The following is an 11,733-nucleotide window of genomic DNA, read 5'->3' as shown; positions in this document are numbered from 1 at the left end:
TACAACTGCCCTTTCTTGACCACCCCACGAACTCCTTTTGTTGACCTGATAATGCAGAAAAGTTCCAGGTCTAGTGTCTATAGCATGTCATAGGCTTTGTGGGTGACCCCTGGTTCCAAGAGCAAGCTTGATGAGGATTTTCTTTTCTGCTGACTGGAGCATTTTATTTATTTATTTATTTTTCATTTCCAGAATGCTGATGACTTGATTTAGTATCTCTCATTCTCACTGGACTCAGGGGAGGTCAGGGGTCTGATTATCTATGTTTCACTACCAATAACCAAAAACACTTGGACTTCTACCTGTCAATGGTTTGACTGAAATGTTCCTCAAATCTGTAACATTCCAGGGCAATGGGGGTGATGAGAGAAATCCTTTACCCTGTGTGTCAGCCACTGGCACCAAGGTTTATCTCCCCAACTCCTCTACAAGTTCCACGTCCTATGTCAGGCAGTCTTCCTGTGTGTCTGTGTGTCTGCCTCTGGCTTCTGAGACATTCACTTCACAATGTCAATGGACTTTCCCCACAGATTTTCTATGTTGCTCTGTGGTAACATCATGCTCTACTACACAGGTCTTAAGCATGTCAGACACTCTTGTAGCAAGTGTGACAGCCTTTCCATCCGTTAGCCCTTTGCCCGCTCTCTGCTGATCGTGTTGTGGAGAAGGCAGAGATGTAGTCATCACTGGAGATGACATTCTAGGAATGAAGTGATTACAGCCTAAAATATTTAAGAGAAGAAGGTGATCAGAATATGCATTGCTCAATATTTACACTACAAAATTCCCAAATGACAAATTTAACAAAATAAGAAAAAGAATAATCATTCACATTTTCCAGCATAATCTGTGTAAGACTTGTATTTGTCATTGCCATCAATGGAGTACAATTATTCTTTTTGAGAGTCATTGGAATCCATTATTTCTGGCAGCACAATAGATGAAGTAGTAAAAAGAAATTATGTATCTAGCACAGAACATATGGGAACCTCTGAGGCATGGAGATCTATATTGTTATAATACAAATTGGTTCCAAAGAGTCATATCCCTAATAAGAGAATCATTACCTTTTTCTCAGAGCAGAGATATGAACTTAGCCAAAAATGAACATTTATTAACAAAAATGGTAAAGAGATAGTTGTTTGTGGATCTTAATATGAAGAGATGGTGTCTAGACAGTATGAAAACTCTCCAGGTGTGCTGCTTAGATAAAAAAGGAAATAGGTAATTACCTCTCCTTTACCCTTTATTCTCCAATTATTCTAAATCCTCATTGATATAGTACCATACTATATAGGGACCCATAAAACTTATATTTTAAAATCAAGTTGCATATATCAATAGGGACCTCCCAAAGTGAGGCATAGGCTGAAGTTTTATCTACTATTGATATCATAAGATATATCTTTACCCATACTTTTTTTTTCTTTTTTCTTTTTCTTTTTTTTTTTTTTGATGGTAGTCTGTTGTGCTAGACATCTAATTACGTTTGACATTGATTAATGTGGGAAACAAAAGCAAAAGAAAAAAAATTTCTTTACTACCTATAGCCCATTGACAAGACCTTGAAAGAATTAGAATTAAAAATTAAATTTCCTTACTACTTACAGCCCATTGACAAGTCCTTGGAACAGGCAGAGTGACCTTCCTCTGGGAGCTCAGCTGCCTCAATGTTGACACTTTGCTCAGAGCAAAAGGCAATCTTAGCTTAACATTATCCTGACCCCTCAGGATCCTGTGAGTCTACTTTAAACATATAGAAATTCCTTTGGAAACTTCCTCTATCTCTACCTCCCAAGATACAGGTTAGCAATCATCCTCCAAGCATGTGGACCACCGTTTTGTATCTGAAGAGTCTCCTGCCTGAGGTTTTACTACACAGTAATAACCTTTTCCTAACAATAGCTAGACCCCTCAGGGTCCTAGAAACTTTGTTTCCAAAAAAAATTTGGAGGCTTGTGCTGTCCCCAACCCCGTCCCAACTTGACAGTATCAAATCAGTCACCGGTCACAACTCCAGTGTAGTTCTTTCTACCCATGGGTCCTGTCACCATGCTTTAATAAAATCACCCTGTTTGCACCAAAGACATCTCATTAATTATTTCTTGACTCTGAACCCCAACATTTCCATATCAACATGGTCCTAGGTATTCTAAAGAATCCTGATTCTTGAGAAGGATCACATTGAATCTTACTATAAATCTTTGTTGGGCATTAATTTCATTTGTCTTATCATTGCTCTTATTACTGGCAGAAAGAAAACTTGGAATTTTATTAGGAACTTCTGACCTTATTCACCTCTGCATGCCTAGGGCAATGGCTAACATGCACTGGAAAGTTAACAAAGGTTCATACATGGAATTGTGAGTAAATTAAAAGAAAACAATTAAATATAAATAATGAACTAGTTTTATCTTTATTATAATATAGTGTTTATGCTGCTTGATTATTTGCTATAACCTGTAGAAATTCTTAATTTTTTTTACAACAGTGTTTTATTTAAAATCAGAAAAAAAAATAGATGCTTTCAATGCAAGGAAGTAGTTAACTATCTGGAATTTTAGGATTTCTGTTTTTCTAATGTTTTGAGACTTCCTGCTCAGGGCACTCTCTCTTTTGTTTGTTTGTTTGTGTTTATTCTACCATTAGAAAAGAGATTCTTTATGGCACCTGGGTGGCACAGTCATTTAAACGTCTGACTCTTGGTTTTGGCTGGGATCATGATCTCAAGGTTCTGGGATCAAGCCCAACTCAGACTCTTTTCTCAGCAGGGAGTCTGCTTGTCTCCCTCTCTCTGCCCCTCCCTTGCTCCTGCATGTGCTCATGTGCTCTCTCTCTGAAATAAATAAATAAATAAATAAATCTTTAACACAAAAAGAGAGATTTTAAAACATATTACTCAGGCATTATCAGTTAAAAAGAGAGAGAGAGAGGTAGAAATTATGGAAAAGGGTATAGAGTTTGTACAGGAGGCTTGTCCATACTTGGAATATGAGTAGGAACCAAGAAGGGTTTGGGCCTTCAGCAGTACGTATTATGGTCTTTCCCATGTATGGGTTCTTTCAAAGGAAACATCTGGCCCAGTGCTGGCTGGCTGTGCTGTGAAGAACCTGAGGCAATGGATTGTGTTGCATTAAATCTGATGACCAAAAGTTGCTTCTATTTTTATATTATTAACTTAAGCTACATTGTAGTAGTGTATGTTGATTTACAAAATTTTGATGATCGTATTCCGGTACTCTGAATGTATCCATGGATAATTAGTGATAAGATAAGACGCCCTGAGCTTTCCTAATGGAAGGCAGAGAAGGTGTCCAGAATCACTCTACTGAGAAGATCACACAATAAGGAATCACCTCCAAACGAGGATGTGGAAATTGAGAGGAAGTTGAGAGTAGGGTGAGGGGATGGGTTTAGGCTAGCCAAGAATATGATAGATAAATGCCACAGAAGGCAACTCAGTCTAATCAAACAGTGAATTTAGTTTTAGGAGACTTGAGTTACAGACCACATTCAGCTTTGGTAAACTGCTTCACCTTTTAGTCATCTGTGAAAAAAAGAGGATGTAGAGGTTGAATTAAATGCTATAAAAGGTAAATTCCACTTCTAAAGTACAATCTTTTCTATGCCACCTTCCCAACTTTTGCCTGATATTTTCCAAATTCATTCTTGTTTATCACATGAAACCTTAAGATTAAATTTATATAGAACAAAGTTACTGCAATGCAACTTTAATTAAAGGTGAGATTTTGCTTGCATCTGATACTTGAGCAAAGAATGAATGATTTCTGAGTCCAAGATGCAAGCTGCTGTTCCATTTAAATGGGAAAATTTTAAAAAATTCCATTAAGGGATGTTTATTTTTTTATGTTATTTCAAAAAGGAAGTAAAGGAATTTTAGAGGTGTAAAAATAGTTCAAGATACTGACAAGCCCTGTATTCTTTGAAAGCTACTATGAACTATCTGGATATTACTATATTTATAGTATAATTAGTAAATTGTATTCAATATGTTGATGTAGAGTAATTCTTTTTCAGTCCTAGTATAATGCCTGGTATATAGAGACACTCAGTATGTTTGTGGAATAAATGAATAAATATATTGGAAAAGGTAGACAATAAATGATTAAAATTTTGATTCAGTCATATATTCTGGAGATAGGGCCAGACAATTTTGAAAACATTTGGGGGATAGATTGATATTCAGGTTTCATCTGGATCTTTTCCAGCATGAAAACGTCAGAATGATTACCATGATATTGGTGCTATTTATTACAACCATTAAGCAAAATATTCATTTAAGAAATATTTAATAAGAATATTATAGGTGATGGATGGGAAATGAACACAGTACTGTTCTTTGGCACTATAAATAGCATAGACCATGTTCAGGATTTTGTCCCTAGAAATTATTGTGAGGCTAAGAAACAGATCAAGCTAATCATTGGCAAACCCTGCAATTTCTTACTGAAAAGTTTGTCCTTATGGACAGACCAAGCCAAGAAGCGTGAGAGCAGATGGTGAAATGCCAAGTATAAATAAATTCACATCTCTCTCTAGTATCCTAAGGCTTAGGATTTGGATATGGACCAACACATACTACTGTGGACACACTGAGGAGCAAAAATTATTCAGCAATCATCACAGTAAGGAGTGGAATCCTGGAGAGAAATAGCAACACTTCAGCCATGTCCATTACAAATCCTTCATGGTTTCTAGAAGGCCATTTGGAAGGCAGGGAACCTACCAATGCACTTACTTAAAGTTAGCTCCAACTTCTGTAGAAGCCTCAGGAAGAGCCCTTCAGAGCACTCCCCTTTTCTTTCTGTGCTTTCAGAATCTCCTACTCATCTATCTCCACAGGTTATTTTGGATATTAAGTTAAATAAGATTATGTTGAAAAATGTAAAATGCCCTTTATTATCACAAGTTCTCAATTAAACTCCAAGTTTTCTTTGAGAAAATGTCCCTAAAACCACCAAAATTTTTCGAAATGAAGTTGGTTAGGGTGGTGCTATTTGCAGAAACATGTTCCTTTCCTTCAAAAAAGGAGTGGTATATATAGATAAAGATTCCAAATATTTTCTAGTATTATAAAGCTTAAAATGTAATATTCCACAGGCAATTTAATAATCTTTTAAACTGATTGCATTTGGGAACTGATAACGATATTATGTGGAAATAACTCAGACTCCTAATTCATTGGATTCTACAACAGAGAAATATATAAGAATCAATCAATTTAAGAGTGAACATGGTAAAATAAGCCTACAAGAATCAATGGAGTAAATAATGATTATATAATGATGTTCACCTCATGGAAATGAGGCTCATCAGTGCAAATTAAATAGCTTAAAAATAATTTTCCAAACTGAACCAATAATACAATACCTAAATTGAGAGTTACTGTGTAAATGGGAGAATAAATAACTTATCCAGGTAGTTTTATTTAAGGATACAGATACCCTAGAGTTAGAGATTTCCCATTAACTAATGAATTTAATGATTTTTAACCACTTAGTCAACAAATGATCCATGTTTACTATTTGTTGTGTCCTGTGCTACAGGCATTGATATAGTAACATAAGCGTTGAGTTTAAATGTGCTTTCAAACATTTGCACATATGTGAATATGTACCTAAAGCAAAAATACTGTTTTTTAATATTAGAAAATATAAAAGAAACATTATCAGTAAAATTAAATTAAGACATTTTCTTTCATTTTGTGTAATCTATTGCAATTTTTCTCAATTCATTATTTACAATTTAAATTAGATACTAATTCTAAAGGCTTACTTTGGGGTACTATCACAATATTATTTTTCCTTTACTAAATACAAAGCCAAATCATCTGAGAACGAAAATTTTTTAAAGTTTTATGAATTATTTTAGTGGGGATTGTGCTGAACTGCGCTGGTACCTACTTGATCCATTGTGCAATGGCACACTCATGTAACAACTCTTTGTTAAACATCTATCATGTACAAGGCGCTGTGCTGAGCATACTCAAAGATAAGATACTGCTCTCAAGGAACTTTTCAAAGTAGTTGAGAGATGATTAGTTTAATAAAGTAGCATGAAATATATAAAATTGTGCATTGGAATTTTGATGTATATAAGCAGGGAAATTAATCATCAGTGGTAGAAACAATCTACTGTTTCATTATTTAAACAGTATTGGGATCCATCAGTATATACATTTGTGTATGTATATCAAATACAAAAATAATTTTTACTTAAGAGTTGTTGGCAGGAATACTTATGACTTTACTGTGGAAATGATGAGTGTTTCTATCTGTGGCATATATCCTCAGCATGTTTTTATTGACATTAAACTTCTTTATTTGATTTGATTTTTTTCCACAAGATTTGAAGTACTTACCTTAGGAGAAGCTAAGGGACTATTACTGAATGGTCTCAACCCACTTAAAAAATACAAAATAAATGTTGCTGAGTTTCCTACTAATTAGTCATTTTTCCAAAATATTTTTATTTCTGGGAAGATAGATTTCTATAAAAACAAACTATTTGAAATATCCTTGGCCAAAACAATCTTGAGCTCGATTGAATGGCTAAAGTATATGTCATATGATACAGTCAAAATGTGTTCTAGGTTCCTTTAAATTCGTGAGACTGGGAAAAGTTATATATATAACAATTTTTTCCCAGCTTACAAAGCAAATGGAATTAGGGAAATATTTTAATTGATGGTGTACTTACTTTTTCAATATGCTTTCCTAGAACAAAAATGAGGATTCTCTACTCTCTTTGGTTTATTTATTTATTTATTTTTCTTTCTTCTTTGGATTATTTAGACATTTAACCATAAATATTTTGTGTGTGTATGTAATAAATGGATATATCACATATGTATCATATATACATAAAACCACATACAGATTTTGTGTATATTTGTTGCTTGATGTGTATGTGTGTTTGTGGAAGACAGTAAGTTATTAATAAATTATTACAGTTCTAACTCAAATGTTAAAATGCTTTATCACTAGTGTATTAAAGTACACACGTTCTTTATTTAATCATCTGATCAGCCAAATTAAATGCCAGAATTAAGTTAGATTCAATACTAAGATGAACGACAGACAAGCTGGGTCTTCCCTTATTCTCTTGTTTATAATAGTAAATGAGGACATTACACTGTAATGGTTTTGCAGAGGCTAAAGCATTAACTGAGTGTTTGGGGGGAAGCTTCATTGATATTTATCAAACTCATTTAAAAAAATTTTATTAAAATATTTTTATATTTTAATATAAAATATAAATGGCATATTTTAAATGTACCAAAAATTCATTTAATCTTGATAGACTTGCCAGGATTACCTCAGATCTTTTGCTTCAAAGAAATAGAATTTAACAATAGAGCTTGAAGCCCTCTTGGCATCTTTACTTGATTGCCTTCCCCTCTTTTCCTCCCCAGAGATAATTACTTTGCCAAAGTTATGTGTGTCATTTCCACACAGGCTTTAATATTTTAGCTATGTACATATGCACAAATAATGTACTTTGAAATATTCATCAGTCCTCTCATATTGCATATCTCCTTCTGTAATATGCTTTTCATTCAACATTTTTATATAAATTCACATTAATACATGCAGACTATATTCATTCATCTTAATTGCTGAATTGAAATATACATATACTGTATTTTCTTTATCTACTTGCCTAGTGACAACATTCAAAAAACCACACCACTGTAAAAAGTGGTTCAGTGAACATTCCTTTGCATTGAATATGCATTAGATGCATATTCAAGCTTTTTACTAAAACATATATTTAGAAGTGGCATGGCTGGATCATGTGACATGGGCATCATCAGCTATTCCAGATATTGCCAAGTTGCTTTCCAATATCATATCTCACTCAGCATTGGCTACACACTTGATATTCATGAAACTTTTGATTACTGGAAATCTGGTAGATTTGGAATGAAATGGCACTGTTTTAACTTGCATTTCCTCAATAGTAATGTGACTGAGCAAATGTTCTTCTGTTGATTGCCAGACAGGTTTCCTTCTCTGTAAATGATCTGTTCATATATTTTCAATTATTTATTTTTTCTGTTATGTATTTCTATCTACAATTGAAATGCTAATCTACTATAACATATATACATATACATAAACATATACATATACATATACATGATCATACATACATATCTTTATTTTTAAACTTTGATGATGGTTTTAGACATTAAAGTATATATATGTACATATGTATATTTTTAAGCTTATATATTTTTAATTGTTATCAAATGTGTCCTCTTTTCTAAGTTTTCTGAATTTCCATGATTCTGAAATATTTTTTCTTATCCCACTAGCATAAAAATATTTTCTTCTAAATTTGCATTTTTTTTTACCTTTAATCTTTAATCTCTCCAGAACAAATACATTTATATAACTAGGTATGTAAATGAATGTGTGTGTGTGTGTGTGTGTGTGTGTGTGTGTGAATAGCAAGATACAGTGATCATTTTTGTGTTGTTGTTTTTTTTTCTTCCAACTGGATGGCCAGTTGTCCAAGAATAGTTTGAACAATAATTCTTACACTCCCTTACTGATTTGAAGTGCTCATTTTATTACATGTCAGTTTCCATATGTGCATGGGTCTGATTTGGGAAACTCTAATACTATTCTTTCTATCTACATTTCTTTTTCTATTCCACAGAAAACACCACATTATAATTATTTTGGTAATTAAATATTGATTTTCCTTTCCTCCTTTTTCATGAAAAGATATTTTGATTCTCCTAAGATCTTTTCCTTGTTATGAATTTTCCTTATAAATCTGAGCATCATCTTGAGGTTTTTATTGGCATTGACTTGTTGAGAATGGATTAAAAACAATTGACTCTTCACAATACTGGGTCTTCAAGTCCATTAATACTGCATTTTTTCTTCTATATCCTTCAATAAAGTGTAACTGATTTTTATTCAGAAGGCTTGCATATATATTGTTACAGTTATTCTTAGGTACATCTGATTAATGAGACAGGTTTGTTTTTTTAGTTATTTCTAATAAGTCATGGCTGGTTTTAATGAAAAATATTGTTTTGCTATATTTTTCTCTTATTCTGTTCCATTTTATATTTTTTTATTTATTTTATTTTATTTTATTTTTTTCATTTTGTTTCCTCTTTTCCAAATCTTTTTTTTTTAAGATTTTTATTTATTTATTTGCCAGAGAGAGAGAGAGAGTGAGCACAGGCAAGCAGAGTGGCAGCAGAGGCAGAGGGAGAAACAAGCTCCCCGCCGAGCAAGGAGCCCGATGTGGGACTCGATCCCAGGACGCTGGGATCATGACCTGAGCCGAAGGCAGCCACTTAACCAACTGAGCCACCCAGGCGTCCCTCCTCTTTTCCAAATCTTATATATTTTACAAAATACTACCCACTATAGTCTACAATTCAATATAGAATAGCAGCTCTGGTGAATGACATTTTCCTGTTCATAATTATGAAAAGCAAATATCAATTTTTAACTTTTTTAGGTTCTTTAGCTCTGTGCCATGCATTAGAAACTCTTTTCAGACAGAGATCTTGAACAACCATAGAGCTCCGTTTATTTATTTTCCTTTTCTCAAGGACCACTATCTTGCACTCTCTTGTTTAATGCTTCAAAACTATTGTTTCAGATATTTTGTTTGTCTTCTAGCTTCTAGGGTGGATGGGCAAATTTCTTCCTGTTACTACAACATGGCTTGAAGCAGATATCCAGTTTTTAATTCTTAAAGTAGTTTATTTATATTTCTTACTTCTTGGGTTGGCTTCATCTTTTACTTCAATGATTTGGGATGTCTTTGTCACATTCCTCATCCTAAAGGAAGATGTTTAATGTTAGAAATGGATGATGTTTGCTCTTTACCGTCTGGCAAGATGGCAGGTGAAAAGGCTGAGAAGCTGGATGCTAAGGAAAAGAAACCTGAAACCAAGAAGGCTGATCCTGGTGCCAAAGTTAAGAAGGGTAACATCAAGGCTAGAATGTGAAAGAAAAGGAAGCCCCACTACAGTTGAAACCCTGTCCTAGGTAGAGAAATGGGCAGCTGTTTCTGGGAGGCTCTGTATTCCAGAAAGGCTACATACAAGAGGGAGTATTCAGTAGCTAAATCCAGCTTTGAGAAGAAAAGGACAAGGTTCTTGCTACTGTCACAAAACCAGTTGGTGGTGACAAGAATGGTGGTACCCAAGTGGTTAAACCTCGCAAAATGCCTCGGTATTACCTGACTGAAGATGCGCCTTGAAAGCTGCTGAGCCACAGTAAAAAACCTTTCAAGAAGCATGAGAGAAAACTGTGAGCAAGTGTCACTCCTAGGATCATTTTGATCACCCTCACTGGCCACCACAGAGGCAAGAAGGGGTTTCCCTGAAGCAACTGGGAAGTGGTTTGTTACTTTAGACTGGACCTCTGGCCCCCAGTTAAGGTCCTCTGTGTAGAACACACCAGAAATTCGTCATTGCCACCTCCACCAAAATTGATAGCAGCAGTGTGAAAATCCCAAAACATCTCACTGATGCTTGTTTCAAGAAGAAGCAGCTGCATAAACCTGGACACCAGAAAGGCGGGATCTTTGACTCAGAGAAAGAGAAATACAAGATTACAGAGCAGTGCAAGGTTGATCAGAAAGCTGTGAATTGGCAAATTCAGACAACAGAGCAAATTCAGACGTCAGAGCTTCAGGGCTATCTGCATTCTGTGTTTTCTCTCAGAAACTGGTGTTCTAAATGTTTTACGAAGAATCTAATTAAATAACTGATCCATCAAAAAAAAAAAAAAGAAAATGGATGATGTTTGCTGGAGGTTTATGGTAGATGCCCTTTATGAAGTTAAGGTGTACCATTTTATTATGGTTTGCTAAAAGTTATTTAAAATGACTTTTAAATTTGATCAAAAGGTTTTTTTGGCAATTAATATTTTCTCTTTTAATATGATAATTAGCCAAATAACGTTAACTTCTTCTCTTTTTTTGAGAGAGAGAGAGACTTCTGCAGGAGCAGTGGGGTTGGGGCAGATGAAAGGGAGAGAGAGAATCTTAAGCAGGCTCCACACTCAGCACAGAGCCCAATCCAGTGCTTGATCTCACGACTCTGAGATCACGACCTGAGTCAAAACCAAGACTGGGATGCTTAAGTGACTGAGCCATCAAGGCGCCCCAATTTTCTAATTCTGAACAGTATACATCCCTAACCCTTGTATACTTGAAATAAAGTCCAATAAGGAGTTATCTCCCTTAATCACTCCTGAGTATACTCTAGTATTTTGATGAGGATATTTGTATTTACCTTTTTTTTTTTTCCAAAGATTTTATCTATTCATTTGACACTCAGAGATCACAAGTGGGCAGAGAGGCAGGCAGAGAGAGAGGGGAAGGGAAGCAGGCTCCCCGCCGAGCAGAGAGCGCCTTGTGGGGCTCGATCCCAGGACCCTGGGATCATGACCTGAGCTGAAGGCAGAGGCCTTAACCCACTGAGACACTCAGGTGCCCCAGGATATTTGTATTTGCTTTTATGTGTGTGACTTAGTATACATTTATTATAGTTTTGTTCAAATTTAATAGTTTTTCAAATAATCAACTTTTGTTTTTGTTTTCTGTTGGATCTGTATTTCATAGTTGCTGAGGTATGTCCTGTCTTTATTATTATTTTTTTTTTAGTACTGTATCTATTGATTTATTCTGCTTTTTATTTGGGGTATAGCTATTATAAAGCTTACTGCT

General features: G+C 34.7%; 1 pseudogene; it reads left to right on the top strand.

Annotated features, from left to right (window-relative positions):
* Positions 1–9,895: 9,895 nt before the first annotated feature.
* On the top strand, positions 9,896–10,769 carry LOC116877443 (annotated as a pseudogene).
* The last annotated feature ends 964 nt before the right edge of the window (positions 10,770–11,733 follow it).

This window comes from Lontra canadensis, unplaced genomic scaffold (assembly GCF_010015895.1).
Source record: "Lontra canadensis isolate GAN:19392208 unplaced genomic scaffold, GSC_riverotter_1.0 scaffold52, whole genome shotgun sequence".
NCBI lineage: Eukaryota > Metazoa > Chordata > Mammalia > Carnivora > Mustelidae > Lontra > Lontra canadensis.
The sequence above is the reverse complement of the archived record's forward strand: the minus strand, read 5'-3'. Positions and strand labels throughout refer to the sequence as shown.